This window comes from Arvicola amphibius, chromosome 9 (assembly GCF_903992535.2).
Source record: "Arvicola amphibius chromosome 9, mArvAmp1.2, whole genome shotgun sequence".
In the NCBI taxonomy this organism is placed as follows: Eukaryota; Metazoa; Chordata; class Mammalia; order Rodentia; family Cricetidae; genus Arvicola; species Arvicola amphibius.
Genome location: NC_052055.2, coordinates 111,775,005 through 111,798,535, shown reverse-complemented (window position 1 = coordinate 111,798,535; position 23,531 = coordinate 111,775,005). Strand labels below are relative to the sequence as shown.

At 45.6% G+C, this 23,531-nt stretch overlaps 1 protein-coding gene across 6 annotated transcripts in view; it reads left to right on the top strand.

The window, feature by feature from the left end:
* The window catches only part of Bicc1 (BicC family RNA binding protein 1), a 218,760-nt gene that overhangs the window by 35,964 nt on the left and 159,265 nt on the right, over positions 1 to 23,531 (top strand). Inside the window, exon 2 of one of the 6 annotated variants that reach the window (XM_038342822.2) lies at positions 7,564 to 7,699. The exons of the other annotated variants lie outside the window; for them this stretch is intronic. The gene's annotated coding sequence lies outside the window, so the exon portion shown is untranslated. The remainder of the gene's footprint in view (positions 1 to 7,563; positions 7,700 to 23,531) is intronic. 6 annotated transcript variants of the gene reach the window in all.

Genomic DNA, 23,531 nt, shown 5'->3' with positions numbered 1-23,531 from the left:
ATTCGTCACAGCTGGATCCTGTGTCCCCCTTGCCCCACAGTGCCTGCCCCAGGAATGGTGCCAGACATGCAAAGGAAAGAATGCTGTAACTGGGACCTTTTGGCTCTGTCACACGTGTCTCCTTGCTCTGGGGCGTGAGGTTGGTTAACATTTAGAAACTCCTGAGATGTCAGTATTAGCTTTGAGCTATCCATGAAAGACATATGAGGGGATGCTTCTTAAAAAAGATGAATTAATTCCTGGAAATTTCCCTGGTACCAGGTTTCACACTAGCCCCATAGTGGCTCCCACAATTAAGACCCTAAGCAATAGTGGAGAGGGTGCATGAACTGGCCTTCCCCTGTAATCAGGTTGATGACGACCTTACTGTCATCATAGACAATTAAGCAGCTTCACCCAGCAAATGACGGAAGCAGATGCAGAGATCCACAGCTAAGCACTGGGCTGAGCTTCAGGAGACCAGTCCAAGAGAGGGAGGGGCAATAATATAATCAAAGGGGTCAAGACCATGATGGGGACACTCTAGAAACAGCTGACCTGAGCTATTCGGAGCTCGGGCCCTTTGAATGTGGGTGACAGCTATGTGGTTGGGGTAGTGTTTGCGACCACTGGCAGTGGGACCAGGATTTATTCCTAGTGCTTGAACTGGATTTTTGGAGCCCATTCTTTCTGAAGGAATACCTCACTTGGCCTAAATATAGAGGGGAGGGCCTTGGTCCTGCCTCAAAGTGATGTGCCAGACTTTGTTGACTCCCCATGGGAAGCCTCACCCTCTCTGAGGAGTGGGATGGGAGGAAGGCGAGGGGTGGGGGAGTGGGACTGGGCTAGGTATGTAAAATGAGAAAAGAGCGTTTAAAAAAATAAAAATAAAAAGAGATGAGTTAATATTCCCCCATGGACGGAGGACTATTATCTCTGTGAATGACATTGCCGCAAAGGAAGTATGAAGTACTGGTTTGATTCCTGTCTTTGGGGGGCTGAACTAACCTGTGTCCCCTTCTGTGCTTTGTTGGAAGTACTAGTTGCTGGTTCCAGGGCCTGCCGGCCAATGTTCTCCCCTCCCCTGTGCTATTTGGAGAATACCTATACATTGTTTCTGGGGTTTGCGTAATCTAACTCTTAGATGTTGGATGCCTCCGTGTGTTCGATTATACCCGGGGAGGGGGTTAGGGCTGAGCACTCAGCAGGCATTGAGTCTCAGCTCTCACAGGTGATGAGTCTCTGCATTAGCTGCTGCCCATTGCAAAACCCTTCTCTGAGCAGGCTGGATGGAGAGCAACGCCAGCCATGGTGAAAGCAGTTGATGGAATTCCGCTTTTCTTGCCGTCTTAATGAGGGGATTTTTCTGGTGTTTAGGACACAGCATTGATTTCCGTCACAGAGTGTCCACGGTTCTGCTTTCTTGTTCTCCTCTCCTGGTGCCAAATTGTCTCTAAGATTTGGGGTGTATCTGACTCAGCAGATAATGGGGCTTTTTAGGATTTCTGTTAAGAACGAACAAGATTCAGAGAGAGGTCTTTATCGAGAGGGTTCGATTCTAAAGTCTCCTTGTAGGAACCAGGATGGCAATGCCAACCCCATGCAGAGATGCCCGCGTCTTGATTTTTCAAACCCGGGAGCAGGCTATTTGATGCAGCCAGTCTGTTTTCTGTGGCTGTAACAAAATGCCCAAGGCTGCATGAAGTAAAGAGGTTTATTTGCCTCAGAGTTCTGGAGAGCCAAGAGCATGGTACCAGCCCTGGGGAGTGTCCCCTGACTGTCATAACACGTTAAGTATGTTTGGGAAGGAAAGATGCTGGAAGCTCAAGATGGAGACGCTGTTGCTCTTTTTTTTTAAAAATTTTTTAATTTTTATTTTTGGCAGACAAAGTCTCTCTGCAGCATTGTCTGACCTGGATCTCACATTCTACCTGGCTCTTCCTCCTGAGTGCAGGGATTAGAGACTGGGCCTGCCCCTTTTAAACCACTTGCTGTCACTGAGAGCCACCATTATCCCATTGGAGTGAACAAATGCTGTCTCAGGTCAACAGTGACAGTGGATCTGCTGTGGAATCATCTGTCAATGATATGACTGGTCCATAAACCCCATTCAAGGTTTCCAAGCCACGGAGAAACTGGGGTTACAGTTCTATTGCTTTAAGTCACAGAGATGATTTGTTTCATAACAGGAAAAGAATATGCCCCAGAGGCAGAATTATAGCCTTTATTTTTGTTTATGTGTCTGTGTGAGTATATATCCCATGTGAGTGCAGGGTGTTTATTGACACTGGACCCTTTCTGTCACCGTTCTTACGAGGCTCTTACTTGGAACCTGTGGTGTGTAGGCTTCTCTCAATCATGGTAGCAGCATCCTGCTTGTCTGGTAATTGAAGCCCATGGCTAGCTAGACATGTTCACTAGAAGGCTGGGGAAGGAATGCTTCTTCCAGTTACTCACCGTGTCAACACAAAACACAGTGGAAAACCTGATGGGAGAAATAGGAAAATGCGTCAGAAGAAGAAAATGATACTCGCTGGGAATGCGGAGAGTTCTGGGCGGATGCTCTCTGATGCTTGTACCCGTGAGGTCTCCAGCTTCAGAGTTGCGTGTGCGCTGATGCCCTCATCACCTTTGAGGTCTCATGGAAGATGGAGGAGGCTAGCTCAGCACCTTGAGAGGAACTTTCTTTCATTCATGTATTTTATGTATATGACTGTTCTGTCTTCATGTACACCAGAAGAAGGAGGCAGATCCCTTTTCACAGATGGTTGTGAGCCACTGTGTAGATGCTGGGAACTGAACTCAAGACCTCTGGAAGAACAGTCAAGTCCTTTTAACAGCTGAGCCAGTCTTCCAGCCCCTCCTTTTTCCTTTTCCATGGTAGGATCTTGCTAAGTTGCCCAGGCTGACTTTGAACTTGTAGTCCTCTGCCTTCTAAGTAGTTGGGATTTCAGCCCTGCACCACCACGCCTGGCTTACAGGAAACTTGATGCTTGTTGACCTTAAATTTTGTCATTTCAGTCAAAGGTATAAGAGTATAGTTTCCATGACAGCCTAGTCTTCATTCAAAGTTAAGGTTTTGATCTATATGTATCTCAATAATAAACTTTCTGTATCAGCCCCAAATGTTATTTCACCTTTATTTTCTCCCTTTAAGAGTTACATAGAAAAAGATGACACTTGACTGTAATCTTTTGGAAATTGTGTGTGTTTGTTCACGTGTGCACATTTGTATCTGGATGTGAGTGCATGTGAACATGTGTGTGTGTGTGTGTGTGTGTGTGTGTGTGTGTGTGTGCGCGCGCGTATGTTTAGAACAGAGCAGAAACTGGAGAAAGGCTAACCCCTCCGGGAGTGGAAAGTTTGCAGATAATATCTGAACCATCTTGTTTTGGTCTCTACCGTCCTGTCTCTCCTTTGGCTTCCTTCTCTGTGTGATCAGCAGTGTCAGGTCCGAGAGAGCCTCTGGAGGGACCTGATGGGAAGAGAGTCAGCACTGTGCACAGCCTGGAATTCCGTTCTCGCTCCTGCCTTACTTTCTTCTGCTGTTCTCAGGGAATCTGCTTGACCATCATTTTGGACCTCTCAGGAGTAGGCCTGGTTAACTAGGCCTGTGTGGGGCAGCCCCCCCCCCCCCGGAGTGGCATTTGGGTTCCTGTTTCCAGAGCAGAGCATGCATTCAAAGTGCTGCACCGGTCTGGGCCAGATCCGCCCCCCCCCCCCCCCCCCGACAGCATTCTAGAGATAACTCTGTATCATGAAGCCTTATTTTTACATTCCAATGTGCTGTCTCTTCACCTTCAAGATGAAGCTGAGGACTCTTCTGGCAGTGATGGGAGGAAAGGAAGAGGGTTTTCTGGCCAGCCAAAGTATCGTGGAAGAGAGACATGTGTGCAGACACCCACATCAATTCCGAGAACCCAGCCAAGCTGTCCTGGGGGAAGAGTTGCTGTTCGTGTTAGATGTTTTATGTTAGATGTTTGTCTTGGATGCCTTACGTTTGTTCCTGTTCTCAGTGCTCCGTCACCCGCCCCCACCTCCCCTCCATGCAGGATTATCAGAAGAGAGAAACTAAGAGCTACAATTGAACCATCCACATTTGTGAAAATGACAGGAAAACGTCAGGCTTTCTAAGGATGGAAGAGGCTTCCCCACATAGGCAGGCTGCTGGGCCCTTTGTCTTTGACTTGGAAGTAGGGAGTATTGGAGCCATTCAGTCTTCCTCCCCCAGCACCACCTTCTGAGTTCTCAGGACAGACACCAGCTAGGTGCCCATCAAAATTCGTCCACTTCTTTTTTACGCTTAAGATTGCTCAGTTTGGGTTTTTTCATTTTTTTCTTCTTCTCTAAATGGATCGAGTGGGGAAACCACACTTAGCGGGTCTGGTAAAACTCTAGCAGAAATGCAGATTGCATGTTCATTAAAAATACATGTGAGAACGTGCGTGGGGAGGGCAGCATTTCAGATGAAGTCACACATGCAGAATCCGGTTCATCCCTCCAGTAATAGTCCCTGGCAGATGGCGTGACTCAACATTGTCTGTACGGTTTCCTGAAAGTTCCCTACCCAGAATGTCAGGAACTAACTGCACGGGGCTGCATTTTCTTCTTGTTGCATCCCTCCCCCCCCCCCCCCCCCCCCCCCGCACCGCCAGGAACACGTGTCTGCGTCCTAATATTTAAACACTTTGAACACTCCAAGCTGGAACTGGGTGGAATGTCAGGAATGCTTTTGGGGGGGAAATGCTTGTTTTTATGAGTCTCCTTCCAAACTCTAGCTTTGGGAATTGTAACTGAAGATGTTTTCCCAAAGCAGTGCAGCAAGCTGTAAACAGGCAAACATGGCTGCCTGGCAGGGTCGGGGGGGGGGGGGGGGGCAAGCATCCCTTTGGTTTTGGTCCTAGGGAGCGCAGAGCGCTTCTGCCAGTAAATTTGCTTAAATAAAAACAGATGTGGTGGCTAGTTCTTATGTCAGGGGTAGGGAAACTATCACTTGTTAATGTTATCTTCTGCCTTGCTTTGCACTCTTTTTTTGTTTTGTTTTGTTTTGTTTTGTTTTTCAAGACAGGGTTTCCCTGTAGTTTCTAGAGCCTGTCCTGGAACTAGCTCTTGTAGACCAGGCTGGCCTCGAACTCAGAGATCCTCCTGCCTCTGCCTCCCGAGTGCTGGGATTAAAGGCGTGCGCCACCGCCGCCCGGCTTTGCTTTGCACTCTTGACATGCTTGTTCGATACCTACATGCATTTCTGCTGTCTTGCTGCTCCCTTGGGTTTGGTCCTGGAAGACACCAAGGCTGCCCAAATCCCTGTAGCAGACAGACTCCTTGACTCTGATAGGCTGGAAGCCAGGGCAGGGGCAGGCGGCAATGACCGGAGCTGGTGTTGAGGAGGATGGAGCTCAGAGAGATGGCCACAGACTCTCTCGATCCATCGCGCCCTTGGAGGCAGCTTCTCCTCCTCAGAGCCTCTGCTTCCTTGGTTTGTATGTGTTTGCCCTTCCTCTAACTCTCCAGCCATGAGGTATCTGAGTCAGCTCCTCCTCAGAGCCTCTTCCTTGGTTTGTATGTGTTTGCCCTTCCTCTAACTCTCCAGCCATGAGGTATCTGAGTCAGCGGGCCTTAGAATTTGTGCCTCATTTGTCCCAGTACGGTTAGGAAACTTAAAGGCTAGGGAAGTTCTGTGCAATTAGGGAATCTAAACCAGAGCTGTGTATTTCCAAGACCTGAACCCGTTTAACCTGGAATCCCAAAGCCAAATGCTAATGTAGCACCGACACAGGCTAAGCAGAAACAAATGCGGATCGAGTGTGGTTTCAGGGTTCTTCCAGATGCTCCGGCTTTCTGGGAAACACAAAGCAGGGTCTTAGTCACCTGTGCTGGTGAAAGGCCTTCCCGATGCTGTTTCTGTTGGACCTCTGCTCTCCCGGTGCCCTTTGTACAGACATGCTTCCTGTATTCCAGTCTATTCCATGACCCAGAAAAGGCCTGCCACCTCATTGTTCTGGGCATGAGATGTTCATGTGAAGTGCAAGGAGTGTGTTCAAGCAGATTGGTCATTCATTTGATTTCATAGCGTAAGCTGGGGCTTTACTCAGTCCATTAGCCTCATTTAGTCATGACCAGGGCTGCTTGGCAGCCTCTGTAACCAGTCTGTATTTTGATATCAGGATTTCGCCTGTGAGGAATAATTTTTAAACTGCATCTCACTGAGGAAGAAAACCTGCATTATGGACCTGTGATACGGCTTAGTAGGTAGAAGTGCCTGCAGCCAAGCCTGACAATCTGAGTTCGAAAACCTGCAAATCCACGTGGTGGACCTAGCGCGCCAAGTCCTCCAAGTTGTCCTCTAACCTTCATACACACGCTGGGGCACAAGTGGCATGCACACGCAAACAGATGTCAAAAAAAAAAAGGGGAAAAAATGAAAACATGCAATGTTTTTGAAAGAAAGAAAAATATGGGCTTTTTATTAACCGTGCGTAGCAACCAGGGCGGAGGGCTCTCAATGCTATGAAAGCCCTCCAGGGCCAAATTCAGTGGAAGAACAAGCCTTTCCTGAGGAGAGGTGAAGGCCAAGCCTAAACATCACGTGTTGGTCATATGAGCTGGGATGAAACACGTGGAGAAAAATTAGTACAGACAACACAACAGAAAGATGTTTTAAGGTTTCTCTTGTGAGAATCAGATTGGAGGATGCATTTGGACACAAAAATGTTGAAATATAGGGAACATTCTTGTGGTTGATGGGGAAAGAATTAGAAACAGATTCGATGTTAAGCCTGTCCCAGAAAGCCTAGGGGAAATGGCTGCCACAGAGCTGTTTGAATCTTGTTTCCTTTTGGAGCAGATAGGACTGAGCAGTGAGATATAGAAGGCAGCTTTATGTTCCTCTGTAAGATAGGCGCATCTACCGAATCCTGTCCTCTAACAAACACCAGCTCAGTGCATGGGTGCTTATATCCACAGCCCCCCTTCCACCTTCATCAAAAGTTTGAAAACAGTTTGTATTAGAGTCTCTATGTTTAAAAAATTATAAAGGACCCCAAGAGTTCACTTCTATGAATTATAGCTATTGGTAATGATTATATCTCAATTCAGTAAATTTATTTAATGCATATATTAATATATTATTTTATAGCTATTGGTAATGATTATATCTCAATTCAGTAAATTTATTTAATGCATGTATTAATATACTTCATAATTTTAAAATGATTACATGCAAATAAAATAATTTTGTTTAGTAATTTACTTTTAGTGTGTATGTGTCTCTCTCTCTCTCTCTCTGTGTGTACTGGTAGAGTCCAGGGGAGGGTGTCAGATCTTCTGGACCTAAAATTATAGGCAGTAGTGAGCCATCCTGTGTGGTTGCTGGGAACTGAACTCAGGACCTCTGAAAGAGCAGCAAATGCTCTTAACTACTGAGCCATCTCGCCTGTCTATAGATTATTCATGAAATAAAAACCCTTTGTTTTCAGATCAAATGGCACTGGGTTATGACTTTGCAATCCCAGGCAGATCGGGAGTGTCAGGAGAGAAGCTGGGTGCCCTTGGTGTCAGTGAACTTGGTCTCCTTCTCTTCCTCAGGTTGCCCCTGAAAACCTTATAGGAAAATGAGATGAAGATGGTGAAGGAGACTTATTATTAAAGTGGCGTTGGACTTGCAGAGTTGTTCAGGAGCATCAAGGACACCTTGGATCCCTGGTGGCCATCTGAGAACCTGGTCTGAGGACATGCTCCATCCCCGCTTCCCATTTTCTCATTTGATCCTTATTATCAAGTATCTACTCCATCACACAGCTGATCCAAGCTGGGATTCTGGAAGGCTTCCCTTGAAAATTGAGGAAGTTCTTTGCTGACTTGGGTGGCTGGTTTTAGTGGAGGGACATTTTCTTGGTTTTTCCATGTGCTGTTCTTTTTCAGTGTGTAGCTTTTCTTGTCTTCACTTCTAAGTAGACTGTAGGGAGACAGAAACATTTTATTGATCCAGCTTCACAATAAGAAATGAATCATTTGTAGAGGCATACAGCTTTGGATTTCTAAACGTTTTATTATTATTATTATTATTATTATTATTTTTTTTTTTTGTGAGTGCTCTATCTGCATGTATGCCTGCATGCCAGAAAAGTCCATCAGATCCCATTAGAGACGGTTGTGAGCCACCATGTGGTTGCTGGGAATTGAACTTAAGACCTCTGGAAGAGCAGCCAGTGCTCTTAACCGCTGAGCCACCTCTCCAACCCCTAGTAGTTTTTTTTTTTTTTCAGTCACTTCTGTCTCAAGTTTTGACCCAAAGAATCTGGAAGTTTGATAGACATTCATGTTGATCAGGGTTACTGTCCTATTATATCGTTCTGGTGTATGATTTAAGCAGGTTATGCAAGGACCGTATTTTTATTTTCTCAACCTGAACACACACACTGTCTTTCATTTCCTAAAAGAACATGTGGGTCGGCAGGATGTCACCTGCCCCTCATTGCGCAAGCTGGAGTCTGTCCTCTGTGGAGGTCAAAGCCAGTCTTTCTTATAAACTTTGCAGGAATATAGTGGCTGTGTAGGATTGGAATTTTATCATTTCAGCGTTGCCATGTGTATTACTATTCTGGTAATATTTGATAAAGTGGGTTATGAGAAAATGAGTCATTGGAAAAGCGATAGGTGTTCACATTATGACCCTGGCTATTTATTTAATTTACCCTGAATATAAGCAATAACATTTGTATCTACCACCAGAAGAGCTAAATGGTTGTCCTCAATTTCTGTATTCTTCTCTCCTTTCTTACTTGTTGGGATCACACAGTTCACATAGTGGCAGTAGTCCAGGCCATGCTTTGAATAGCACCAGCGTCTCCTATTGTCATTGTGCCTTCTTGTGCATCAGAGATGGAATTTTATCCCCTTATTTACCTCACCATTTCCTGTCCCCTTCCTTCAACCTCCGATTTAAGTTGATAATTCTTGCTTCCCCCCCACCCCGTTCCTCTTATTTTTTTGTCTCCTTAAATAACATCACACAGTTAGACACTGGAAACTGTTAGAAAATGAAGGTGCTTACAACTCAAAGTATGTGATTAAGAAAACCCTTTATCATTTCGAAACCTGCCAGTGAGCATGTACGGGTTACACTGTCTGGGAGTTGTTTTTGTGTCTCCCAGGCCGTGGTTCTCAGTCTGTGGATTGACTCCACACATGTCACAGGTCAGAGGTTTCCATGACGATTCATAACAGCAGCACATTTACATCCATGAAGTAGCAGTGGAATAGTTTTATGTTGGGGGTGGGTGGGGGGAGTCCCCCACATCCTGAGGAACTGTATTAAAGGGTCTGAGCATCAGGACGGTTGAGAACCGCTGCTCTCTGGTCATCTCTGCTCAACTTGCTCGAAAGGTATGAGTTAATGAGCTGACTTTCCCAGGTGTTTGGAGTTCAGAGAAGAGCAGGGAGTAGGGATAGCTTGTTTTCTCTTCCTTTCGTTTTTTTTTGGTGGCCAGGGAAGGAGCTAGAGCCGGTCTGAAGGGTTTGCAGCTGAGAAAATGAGGGAAAACAGAGATAAAGGGGCTGGCTGGGCTAGAGAGCAGGCACCAGGGACTAGAGCGGCTGACTGGGTGAGGTTAGTTTTCAAGGTGCTTCCCATCAGCAGGTTGACACGTGGTTTCACATCAGCACTGGGTCTCGGGGACTTGTCACTAGCAGGAGTGGGTTCCTTTGCCTAGAACCTCAACCCTTGTAACAGCGTCCCTCGGGAGGAGACAGAGGGCATGATGGTCCGTGAAGTGAAAACCTGTATGGAGGTGGGCTGGTGAGTAGCAGAGCTGGGATGAAACTCACTGCTCTTCTGTCCCTTGCAGGTTTCTAAGGTAGGGAACTGAGGCTGAGCTCACTGGCTTCCACAGCACCTTCTTGCTTAGTGGGATTTCCCCGCTGTCTTCCTCCAGATAAAGAAACGAGAAGGGCGGCAGCATCCATTTGTAGAAACATTTGAAAGGAAGTCAGAGAAAGGCCAGAAGGGACTTAGGTTTCTCCAGAGAGGAAGTTGAGAAACTCAAGGAAAGCAAACCACCCGTGGCCAGATGTTATTTATCCAAACGTTTTCTTGGCCATATTTTGATACTTTCTGGATCTCCGCTCCCACTCTGCGATCTATCCAAAGCCGCTCTGAGCTTTTAAAATATACATATGTGAATTTGAAACCTTGCTCATTTAATCCAAAATATGCTCTTAAAGCTCTAGCCTCTGTAATAATGGTGGGAGTAAGAAGGGATCGGTCCAGATGGCTATTTAAAGTATTTCTTTCCAAGTGGAAAAGATACTTCTGCGCTGGCAACACTCGCAGTGAGAGCGAGCCTTATTTCTGCTTAAGAAAATCGTCTTTAGCCCCCTTACCACATATGCATGGAATGTTTCCTACTTCAAATCTTAATTATCTCGTAATGGAAGGCTAAAAGGAGATTTCTCTGTGGTTCTCTTCGACTCTGTACCTAAGGGAACACGAGCTTTTCCCACGTCCCGAGGGGAGGGTAATTACTATTGCCCGGTGAAGGGTGTGGAGAGGGATGAGGAGACGATCATTTTTCTCTTTTGAAAGGTCTGTTTATTTGTAATCTTTCTTTCCTAATTGTCCTTTTCCTGTGTGTCTTTGTTGCTAATGCTGCAGCTTGTGTGGCTTTGCTTTAGATCAACCTTCATCCCCCTTTTCAGGGAAGTATTATGTTACTCCTTTGGCTACAGAGATTTGTAGCAAAGTCTGCCCCTCCCCCTAATTCTTTATTTTTTTTCCTCTAATTTTTCATTTCATTTTATTTTTAATTACTTTGTTTCTGAATCTTTTCTTAAAGAATCTTTTCTGGTTGTAACTTTTAACTTTTATTAGTTTTTTTTTTTTTTTTTTTTTTTTTTTTTTTTTTTTTTTTTGCAGTATTTTGAGGCAGGGTCCCTGTAGCCCAGGTTGGCCTGGAACTCACTATGTAGCCCAGGTTGGTCTTGAACTTGAGGCAGTCCTTCTTCCCCTCTCTGCCTGAATGCTGGGATGATGGGTGAGAGCCACTGGGCCCTGCAGCCTTTCTCCCCAGTACACTCTGTACCCTCCTTTCCCTTCCCTGATAAAACCATGGCTACAAATTGAATCCCAGTGTTCTTCAGCTGATGGGAAACTTAGAGGGGCCGACTTCCAATTAAGCTGTGTTTGTGTTAATGAAGAGTCAGGGGAGGTGTTTTCTTCACCCTTTTCAATTCTGACCATTGTCCCTAACCCAGTAACCATTATGGCTGTTCAAGACACATGATGACCAGGGGCCTTGCCACTCTTGAGTGACATCTCTTAGCTTTCTCTCTGTGGAGGTAGATGGCCAGGATTATCCTAGAGGGGCTGGGAACCTGGCTTTGGAAGCTGATGCTTGCCCCTCCTGATGCTCAGCTTCTTTCACCTGTGTACAGTCCTCTCCACCCTGACTCGGCTGCTCCTTGCTGGAGTTCATCTCCCTTGCTGCCCCGCGTCGCCCATGAAGTAGGCAGGTGTGTCTTGGCAGTTCCTTTTGAGACACTAAGTGACTAGGCAGGGGCTCAGCCACATAATCATGGCTGATTCTCTCATCTAGACTGAAGAATTGATTCCTCGCTAATGTCTGACTCACCAAATTTCAAACTTGACGTTTGTCGAAGAGTTCAAAGGTCTTCATGATGTTGTGGGGATCAACCCCGGCCCCCTATTCTTATACACCCCACCCCAAGTCCCAGTTCTTGTTGAGCTCATGGCTGCCACCATGCCATTTCAGCTAAGTCACCACTAACCTTAGAACTGGAAGAGTTCACTAGGAAGGGCCACTCTGGACTGAGAAAAGCCTTTGCCCCAACTCTATGGTTCTTCTGCTTGTAGAAGTAAAAGGAGACAGGTACAGGGAGATGGTTTTGTATTCATCGTCAACCAGAATCCTCCCCACTGCATAGTCACTCTTCTGTGTGTTTGTGGGCGTCATGTGTTACAAGCCCCTAACATGAATGAAGCAGGGCAGATCCCAGAGCCTGGCCTCAGTGGAAGGAGCCTTTCCTAGCTGCCAAATTCTAATTTTACAAGCTCCTGATGGCTGGCACCCTGTCCTTACCATCCTCTGACTTTCTTCTTTTGGGAGGTGGCTGAGTGGGAGTTGTTCACCCCTAAACCAGCCTAGGTTTTGTTTTCTTTCTGGCCAAGTCAGTGACAGAGACCACTGCCCGGCCCCTCTTCCCATCTAGTCTGCATCTGGTCTGCCCTGGGCTAAATTGTCTTTCTCCAGGGAATGCAGGTTAACTTGGCTGGAAGGGAGACCGATTACATAGGCTACTTCACCATGCCAAGAAAGCAGTGACATTTTCCAAGTGACTCTTTGAATCACCCAGTATTAGGAGAATAAAATGAATATATTACACTCTCCTCTCAGTGACTTGTTTTAGTTTCTTTACTGTATGGAACTGACTGTGTTTTGTCCTGATTTCTTTCTGTGGTTAGAACACAAACAAATTTACATTTTTTTTTTTTTACATGTTTAAAGTCTCAGTAGGCAAAATGGAGAACACAGCCTCCCACTTTCCGGGATCAAGCATTTCCATTAAATTTGAAATCCTTTCCCCTCCAAAACCTTTTTTTAATCAATGGAAGACAATGAAAAAAATTAAACCCAGCATATACTAGAGGGAGTGACTTTTTATTTATTTATTTATTTATTATATTTTTATTTATTTTATTTTATTTTATTTTTTTTGAGGGAATGACTTTTAAAGGTCAGACAACCTGGGGAATTTTTATATTTACTACATTTTAAAGTCTGTTTATGACTTCATCTCAGCAATGGGAGTAAGAACAAAGGAAGCACAATAGCTAGAGCAATGGTTGGAAATAAATAACCCCCAAAGGGAGTGGCGCTACAGTAGGTGTGGCCTTGTTGGAGGAAGTGTGTCTCTGCGGGGCCTGGCCTCTCTTTCGCTCAAGCTTCCCTCAGTGTGACAGTTAGGTGACTTCCTGTCATCTGTAAGATATAGTAGCACTCTCAGCTCCATCACCACAGCTGCCTGCATGCCACCACGCTCCCTGTCACCATGACAATGGACTGAACCTCTGAACTGTAAGCCAGCCCCCAATTAAATGTTTTCCTTATAAGAGTTGCTGTGGTCGTGTGTTTCTTCACAGCAATGAAAAAACCCCAAGACAGCTACTGTACTTACTTGATTTTAGACAAGGTTTTCATTAGGGGTGAGGGATATGGTATTCCAGTTTGGAAGTTAGTGGTGTGTGGAAAGTTGCTAGGGTTGCCTGAGAACTTTGTTTTCTTTTGTTTTCATATTTTTTTTTATTTTATCTTATATGTGTTGCCTTTACATAATATATTCATATCCTGTGCATGCCTGATGCCCATGGAGGTCAAAAGAGGGCACCAGATTCCCTGGAACTGGAGTTACAAATGGTTGTGAGCTGCCGTGTGGGTGCTGGGAACAGAATCTAGGTCCTTTGAAGGAACAGTCAGTGCCCTACTGTGGAGCCACCTCCTCTCTCTCCAGCCCTCTACTTTGTTTTTAAACAGTAAATGGTGGCTTCATTTTCCTGTGTTTTGAAATATGTAAAATCTTAATCTTTCCTGTGATAGGTGAAGGGAGGCAGTGAGTATCTATCTCTACAGAACTGATTTCATAAGGATGGCTCAGGTCTAGGCTGTGTTTGACAATGGTACATGTTGACTTACCTTTTCAGAAGCTAATGCAGTTGCCTTGGGTAACAGTTCTTGTTTTCAATTCTAGTACTTCATAGAACCACAGAAATTAAGCGGTGGCGGTAATGCTTACATTTAAAGCGATTATTCGTTTATTTTGATGCCTAAGTCACTCACGGCAGCTTCTCAGAATTCCAAGTGACGTTTCCCTCTGGGAATTCCCCCACCCCACTCCAGTCACAGCAGTAACGTGTGGCATCACCAGCGTCCCAGGCTCTCATCAGCACTGTCAATTTTACTTGTTTCTACTCCGAATAAATAAAACCGTATGTCAGTATTGTTTAACAGACATTTCCTTGGAGTGAGGGTAAGCATTAAATAATAGTTTCCGCTGTCAGGATGTTGGTTTGGATCATCAGCTACTAAGCCCCTTCAGGGTGATTCTCTGACGATGTTACATGTTCATATTGGCTGGAGTTGTCGTTGGCTCGGGTCTCTAAAGGCCACTTGTATTAATCGCCATGACTGTTGCTATAAATCATCGTGAACTTGGTAGCACTGCCCAGCATGCATTGAACACCTTACAGCTCTGGAGGGTGGAGGCTTAATAGTAGTGAACCTCACTGGGGTGAAATCAGGATGTTGTCACGGTTTGGATTCTCCAGGGAGTTCCCGTGTAGAATCTGCTCTTCTGCATTTTTCTGCCCCCCGAAGGACACTTGTCCAGGCTCTTGGCACCTTCCTCCTTCTGTAAACCAGAACTTGAGCATCTCTGAGCCTCTGACCTTTCTGCTGTGGCTGTCATCACTGTGGCCATCACCTCCGGCTGCCACCACTACCACCACCTTCTCCTCTGCCTCCTCCACCTCGTATATATTTTTGTGGTGTGTGTCCGCACGTGTACTTTCACGAGGAGACAGGAGGTCGACATCAGATGTCTTCTCCCATGAGGCAGGGTCTCTTGTAGAACCCGGAGCTGATTTGTCTGAACTGGCTGGCCAGGGACTTTCCAGAGTCTACCCCTCTCTGCTCCCCAGTACTGCATTTACAGACGTGAGTTTCCATGCTCAGCTTGCACATGGGTGTGGCATCATACTCGTCATGCGTGTCATTCTTAGGGTCCTTTGCAGTGTATGGAGCCTTCACACAGAATCCAGCACCATCTTAGAGGTGCTTAGAGTCAGTCAGTGACCTTAATCTGTAACCTCTGTTTCTCTCACTGAGTAGCTGGGCACACTGGGATGGGTGCTGGTCTCCCTGCCACACTGCTAAACCCAGTGTACCCATCCACAGCAGAGTGAGCCTCACTCCCTAACCTGCTCTTCCTCTACTGCTTTCTTACACACAGACAGTTGAGAATGGGCATAGCTCGATAGATCCAAGACTTCACTAGACATGGCCTCCTTGAGCCCAGGCCTTTTTAATTTTTTTTAAAGTTCATATTTTTTTTGTTTGTTTGGATTTTTTTTTCGTTTTTTAAGACAGGGTTTCTCTGTTTATCTTTGGCAGTCCAGGACCTCACTCTGTAGACCAGGCTGGCCTAGAACTCAATAGAGATCTGTCTGCCTCTGCTTCTTGATTGCTGGGATTAAAAGCATTTCTTTTTCTTTTTTAAGTTCATATTTCTTCTTTTTCGTATTTATTTATTTCATCCCAACTGCAGTTTTCCCTCCCTCCCTTATCCCAGTCCCTTCCCACTTCCCCCTTTCCCACCATCCACTCCTCCATTTCTCTTCAGGAAAGGGTGGGCCTCCCATGGATATCAACTAGCCCTGGCGTGTATGAAGTTGCAGGGAGACTAGGCACCTCCTCTCCTATTAAGGCTGGTTTTCCTAGTAGGTTCTTTGACTTACCTTCCCCATACTTTGGTTGAAGTGGTCATTTAAATATGCAAATATGCAGGATCTGATTTCCTTCTGAAAGGCTGTAGAATAAAAACTGGATGTTGTCCCAAGCCACGCTTGGCTGTGTGCTAGTTACTGTTCTGTTGCTATAATAAAATACCACGGTCTAAAACATCTGAAGGAAGAAACGGCTTATTCTGTTTATTATTGTTGTTGCCGCTGTTATTAATGGGTCCAGAAGGCTAGTCTGCAACGTTGGTGAAGGCTTGGCATGGTAGCAGGAGGCTGGAGGCTCATATTTCATCAGCACACAGGAGAGGGAGCGTGGAGGGAGAGAGTGCTCACAGGAATTGTGGTAAGCCTCTTGTACTCCCAAATCCCGCTGCGGTGCTGTATTCCCCACAACAAGGCTATACCCCCAAAAGGGTTTCCTCACCTCCCCAGTCAGTGCCACCAACTGGGAACCAAGTGCTTAAATACAGGAGCCTGTTAAACCACTGCATCCATTATCCCATTCATGCTGTGCAAGCTCCCTTCCTGTCTCCCCTCTGCATTCTTTCCAGAAAGTTCTGTGTCCCCCTACTCTGCCTAGGGAACTCACCTTTTGTATTTAATCAATACACTTCTCTAGGGAGGGGTCCCTTGGACTTTTTGGGTTTGTGCCGAAGACTCCAGTTGGATGCTCACAGATCTCTTCATGATTCTTCTTTATAACTACTGTCAGAGTTTGTGATTGTTACTGTCTTGTTGCTCTCCCATCTCTGCGTGAGATGTAAACATGAGTCACTACACACAGACGACACGGAGAGTGTCTCAGGATAACTTTTCTCAGCTGTGCTGGGGTGGCGTTCTTATTCCTGCGAGGTCAAACACACGGTATTCCTTATTGATATTTAAAACAGACTTTGTAACTTGGCATTCCCAGTTCTTCTCATATATCTTGTATTCAAGTCAGTGAAGGGAAGAAATAGTTTTTCAGCACAAAACACACTAACCTCAAAGGTTGACCAGGCCCTGAATTCTTCTTCCCCTTGCTTTAATGGGTTGGCCGGACGCTGGGCAACATAGGTCAGGCCAGTTCTGGCATCTTCAGTAGAGTCTGGGGGAAGGTACTTCTCCAAGGTCAGTTGCTGGTCTGGCTTTCAGTGGCTGTACATTGTGACATATTCTCTTTAGAGCCAGGATCCTTGGGTATGAGTGCCATGGCTTGATGGGATTAATGCCATCTATCTTTGTGATTATTAACTAATATTTTCCATTTCACCTGTTGGGCAAGAAGGTTCATGAGCACAGGAAGTATGCCTCATTGTTTCCTCCTCTTCCTTTATTGTCCAGTGTCTTCTAGATAGTTTTAGGTCTTGAGATTTATAATGATATGGAGCTTTTAGCGCAAAGCCCAGGAAACCGTTGTGCAAATTATTGTGGGCCGTGCCATCTACTGAAGGGTTTTCTTTGTGCTCCAAAAAACGTTTTTATCGAGGTAGGGTCTGGTATGTCCCAGGCTGGCCAGGAGTTCACCATGTAGCAAATGCTGGGATTAGAGGTGTAAATATGCCCGTGTACCAGGTCACGGAATGCTGGGGTTGGAGCCCAGGGTTTCACGTATGCAGATGAGCACCCTACCAAACTGACCTGCAGCCCTCTCCCTGTTCCAGTGTTTTCTTATGTTGGTGGCACAGCAGTGAAGTGGGGATGGAACAATTTCAGTGAGTGGGTGCAGGAGAGTTGGAGAGTCAGTGAGAAGGCAGCTTGTTCGTTTCCTGAACCCCAGAGTTCCTGTTTGCCTTCTTCCGTAAAAATTCAGAACAAGCAAAACCAATCGTTGTCCTGTTTCATAACTTTTTCTGTCTCCATGATGCTGTCTTTTGATTTGAAAAGATGCGGAGCCACCTGGGAAGGGAGGGAAGGAGCAGTGAGGGATTTTCTGAATTGGGTTGGCCTGTAGGCATGCCCATGAGGAGTTTTTCTTAGCTGAGCTGATTGAATAGGAAGCCCTACCCTGAATGCATGTGACACCATTTTCACGGGCTGGACCCTAGGCTGAATGGAAAGGAGAGAGCCCGCTGAACTGTGGCACGTATTAATTCATTGCTCTTGCTCTTGAGTGTGGATGCATTGGTACTAGCTGTTTCAGGTTCATGCTACCTTGATTTTCCCTACAGTGATGGACTGTAACCTGGAATTGTGAGCCAGACATTCCTCTCTTTAAGTTTTGTCTGTCACGGTGTTTTCTTTTCCTTCCTTCCTTCCTTTTTTTTTTTTTAAAAAATCACAGCAATGAAGAGAAATTAAGGCATCCCAGATGTTCACTGATTTAACTCTGAAGACGATAACAATGCATTGTAGAGGTGAGGCGTGCTTTATTGCTGTGTGAGCCAGGACAATAATTCAGTTGTGGTTTTCTGTGTGAGAAGAGCCAGGCATTTAGAATAGATTGGGACATTACTGTATTTTCCTTTCTTCCCCAGCAATGTTTTGCCTTTGCAGGAAGAACTTAAGTAGTCTGTGTGGTCTCTTTCCACCTAGACTGCGACACCCTCCTCACACTGTCTGCCACTCCTTAGCATGTGATTTGTTAGTCGGTCTTAGTCTCGTGGACAGTTTCTGAGGGAAGACAAAAGCCCTGCCAGTCCTTTAAGATCCACTGGTGGTCATAGCAGGACACACAGTAGGTGGTGATCATCGCAGGACACATAGTAACACACAGTAGGTCTATAGCTCCTTAGTGGTTCGTGTTCAGTGAGCTCTCTTGATCTAAACACAGGCACGTGAACATGGATTTTCACGTGCCTGAGTGTGTTTCTCCTGATGCACACTTGCATTTGCTTCTATGTCTACCAATGACTGTATGTATCTGCTGTGTGTACATAACATATCATTTGGGAGATAAAATTTAAATGGAAGAAAAATCTGTGGTCTTTGAGTGAGAAATGCTCCTCATAAGCTTAGGTATTTGAACTCTTGGTCCCCTGTTAGGGTCGCTGTTTTCTTTAGAATGTCTTATTACTTACCAGTACCTTTAATCTTCTGACTTTTTTCATCCCATTGATTTTTTTTTCCTGTCTTCACGAGAATTCAATTTTCTCAAGCAATATAGAAAATGTACCTCATAGCAACTTGGTTAAAATGGTCCCATGAGCCCAGAGTAGTCTTCAGCGAAAAGAAATTTTGTATTTGAGGTGTTAAGTTGGTGCATATTCTAGAAATATTTCTCAATATAAACTTGAGTTTATTAAACTAAAAATGAGCAAATATTCTTTGAACAAGACTATATTCTTTAATTAATTTTATTTTTTAAAACAGAGTTTTTCTGTGTATCCTTGTCTGTCCTGGAACTCACTCTGTAGACTAGGCTAGCCTTGAATTCAGAGATCTATCTGCCACTGCTGCCCAAGTGTTGGGATTAAAGGCCTGTGCCACCACCATCTTGCCTATTCTTTATTTTTCAGATTTATTTAAACATTATAAATTGTGTGGTGTGTGTGTGTGTGTATGTGTGTGTGTGCACACACGCGTGCATGTGTTTCTGTAAGTGATGTGAGATCAGGTGTCTGTGGTGTTCAGAGATGTTGGATCCATAGACTGGAGCCATACACAGTTGTGAGCCATCAGACGTGGGTGTTGGGAATTGAACTCGGGTCATCTAGAAGAGCGGAGTGTGCTTTCAAGCGTTGAGCCATCATGAGACAGCCCAAGATTGTTTTCATGAACAGTTTCCTCATGGTAGTTTATGCTTTTGCTTAAAGTTTATGCCGTGAAACTTATGGAAGAAGAAGGCAAGAAAGGGTGTGCAGGGTACACAGTCTTCCAAACCCCTTGTAGGACTGTGATGAACACATTAGGGCTGACTCTGAGGGGTGCCCCTCAGAATAGGTGCCGTGGCTCTGGCAGAGCCCATTCACCACAGTGCAGGCTGCCTCCTCCCTTCCAATATCCCTGGTATCTTTAATTATTGTCAAATTATTAAATACAAATGACTTGGACTCTAATGTTCATCCTAGGATTTTCTTCTGAGAGAATCAGCAAACACCCATGGGTGAGACCTAGTGGGGTGTCTCATAAGAACCAGTGAAGGGGAAGGAAGGTTCTATAGTTTTGCTAATGGAGAGTCATTGTGTTTCTCATAGCTTTGGTTCCTATCCTCACCCTCACCCATTCGTGAGTCTTTCTAGAAAGCCTACAGTTCCACTTATTTCTACGGAATTGACAGTGAGCTGTCAGCGGTCCAGTGGCATTGTGGATGGGTGTGTTAATTATGTAAGTCTGCTGTACTTGGTCAGCGATTGGGTGTACAGCAGAAGGCCTGATGCCCATGGCCTTAGAGGAGTCCGATACGGCTGGCTTTTAGCAAGTAGGAAATCATCTTTTATTGCTACTCTGAAACCAGTGTGGTTGCTGGATGAAGCTAAATGCTCATCCCTTCCACAGAGGGCAGCAACTTCTGTGACCAGACTGGATATAAATTTCCTGCTTGTACCAAGAACTTTCTGTGGGCCTGTCTGGGCTGCATACTGGAGTTCTGTATCTCTGGTATCACCATTATGAGAGAGTATTTTGGGGGCTGCCTGGAGTGATGGCTCAGTGGTCAAGAGCATATATTGCTTTTCCAGAGGACCCAGGTTCAGTTCTTGGCACCCACAGTGGTTCATGATCGCTTATAACTTCAGCCTGAGGGGATCTGATACTCTCTTCTGGCCTCCTCTGGCAACTGTACTCTTGTGTATATGGCTCCCTCCATATATATAAAATTTAAAAACTCGAGCCTTGTTTTAAGATTTTTTTTCCCCTCATTGAAGAGTTTGGGGACCTTCAGTTCCCCTGACTGGCAAGAAATTTAATGCTCATAGAGGAAGGAAGGGTGCTTGTCCTCTCATTGGAGTGCAGTTTCCTCTACTTGAAAGAGAGACTTGGGAACCAGACCAGAGTTGGAGGAGATGCCTTCGAACCCAGCGCCTGACGGAAATCGCTCCGTGATTTTCTAATAAAAGTGACTTCACTTACCTTAGCGTTTAAGGTTCTTTTCCGCTGTCTCCCACCCCTCGTTGTAGTTTTATACGATTTCGAGATTAACTGTCAGCGTCTGTCGTGATTCACAGACATGCCGTGATGCTGCATTAGTGCCGATCGCAGCCATATGCCCAGGCTTTGGAATCCCTGGGGCGTATTTCACTTCAACAAGGACGCGAAGAGGAATCTGTTTTTAAGAAGCTGATTTTGCTGCGGAGATTCTGCCAGAACCAGGCTTGCCTTTATGACTTCAGGTCTTTTCTGCTAGCTCGCTTCTCCCTTTTTCCAAAGATGGGGCAGGCATTCCTCAGCTGGACTGTCCTCCCTTCCCAGGCCTTCCTGCTGCCGCACACTCTTGCTGCGCATCTCCTCCGTGCAGCATGTTCTGCAGGGGCAGGGCGGGGGCACATGCATGTCTTCTCCTTATCTTTGATTTAGCTGCCCAGTCGAGGTTAGTGAGGCTTGGACACATCCAGCCCTGTGTGGAGCTCCTCCCTCTGGGGCACTTCTCTTGGCCGAGCCTAGACAGCAGATCCATCTTCCTAGTTGTTCGCAGGGGAAAAAAAGAAAAAAAATATTATAGAACCGTGGGCGATGTCTAACAGCATGCCCATTCTGTGACCTGTGGGTCCCAGGCAGCTCAGATAGCTATGAACATGTGTGTAGATTATGATGCCATATTACAGTGTCAGAAGATTGGAGACTCCCATCAAGACCCCAAAGAAAATACAATAAACTCAGTAGCTTATCAATGACAGGACATTATTCTCGTTATCTGGAGCAGGGGTTCTCAGATGACCCTTTCACAGGGACCATTTATCAGATATTTACATTATGGGTCATAACAGTAGCAAAATTGCAGTTATGAAGTAGCAGCAGAAATAATTTCATGGTTGGAGGTCACCACGGCATGAGGAACAGCATCGGGATGCTTGAGAACTGCTGGTCTGGAGGGCGGAGAGGCACAGGGTCAAGGCCCCATTGTGTCCAGGGTCACTTTCGTGGCTTGTGGATTGCTCTCTGGATGTCACCCTCACGAGATGACAGCGGGGAGGAGGCTTCCTTTATAGGGCCAGCCCTTCTATACATGGTGGCGACCCTGTATGACTGCCACCCTACAAAATCTACCTTCCAAAGCAACCGTTGTCTTCACAGTTAGGTTTTCAGCGTAAGAATTTCAGTGTCATGGGCATTCAGAGCACAGCCGGAGATAGAAATGCCACTGGTGGAGACAGGCACCGTGAGGAGACTGTCAGGGGTTGTTGATTAGGCCTCAGCCGTGGTTCTGGTCACGTTGTCTCCTCAGGGTCTGGCTATAGCTGGATACCCAGCCTGCACCTGCCTTTCCTGTGAAGCCTGTGCATTCCTCTGAACTCTTTGCTCAACTCTAGCTGTATTTCCAGCCCAGGCCTCCAAACTTGACTTATGTGCTGCTTGCCTCTGAAGGAGTTCTCAGCGGTGTGTCTCAAAGGGAGATGGTAACAGCTTGTCGACAGGTATAAAAGGTGTTTTACAGAATTAAGACAGAATTTTGTCTTCTCTCCATACCATGCATGTTGTGTGTGTGTGTGTGTGTGTGTAAATGTGTGTGTAAATATAAGCATTTTACAGTTCTGCGGATGACTCCCAGGGCTTCTTGGATGCTGGGTAAGCAACTCTACCATTTTCAGCATCCCTCCACAATCTTGCTTGAGACGGTCTGGCTGCGTTACTAATTGTGGCTCTGAACTCACTCTGTATTCCGAGCAGGCCTTGAACTCAGACCCCTCGTAACCTCACACGCTGAGAGACAGGGTCTCACGTGGCCCAGACAGGTGTTGTTTGTGTAACTAATATGGATACCTTTGATACCAACCCCGTTATACTTCTGAAAGTGTTTTTGTAATCTCTTCAGATTTTCTCCAAATGGATAAAATTTCCACACAGCAGTTTACTATAGGAAAACATGAACCTCGTTCCTAACGCTAATCACTGTCACTTTCGTGTGACCTTTACTGCGTGTGTTGTGTGGAGAGAGACAGGCCATACTTCAGGAAAGTGGAATATTAATTTTCAAATCAGGATGCTTTTATTGTCTCTTTTGTAATTTTTTTTTTTAAAAGAGAAGAGTGATCGTGGAGAAATCAGCCGATTCTTTTCAGTTAATATCTTTAGAGAGTTTCCTGAATCAGTACTGATTTTCCTGCTTTAACTATAAACCCTCCAGATGATTAAAAACTCAGAGCAAAGCAACCCCGCTTCCAGGAGCGCTCTCTCATTCTCTGTTTCTTGCCTCACCTCAGCCTTGGGGAGGTTTGGGTGCTGCACGAGGCAAATGGCTGATTGCCTGAATGGGGGGCGGGGCATTTTCTTCTAGGCTATCTTAGGGAAGGGGACACCCCTTATGGGAGGGGTTATCTATGAGTGGAACCCACCAGATATGTCCACAGAGGTACTCTCTAATTTTGATTATCTTTCACAGAAACTATTTGAAGACGGGGCTCCCTGTGAGTCCGTATATTTTCTGATTTGCTATAACTTTTGACAAAGATTTCGCAGTAATTGTTACAGCATACTTGCATGGGTTCAAGTTACTGCTTCCTTCTTGTAGATGGGCCAGACCTGGCGCCCCATTATCTCCCATGATTCCACGCGAGTCGTGTTCTCAGAGTTCATGTAGAGTGTGGCCAAGGTCCTCTCATGGCTCTTGCTGTAAAAACCCAGCCTGTTAACATAGCACCCTATTTTTCAAAATAATTTTTTTTTTCTGGCTGGTGATTATTCTTGCAAAGGTGCTTATTTGGGAAATCCGCAGCTGTGCAGTCTGTTTATAGCCACCCAGCAGGGACAATTAAGCTGAAGGCATTTAATGTGGTGAGGGCCAGCATCAGGGATTGGAGAGTCAGGCCGCTAGAGACAGGGCTGGAAGGAGGTCCTACAAGAACTAAGTGTTGGGGCCAAAAGAGAGAGCTGAAAAGTGTGTATTCATTTCGATTCTGACAGTCTCGAGATACTGTTTGGAAAGCTGAGTTTAAACTATGCACCTGGC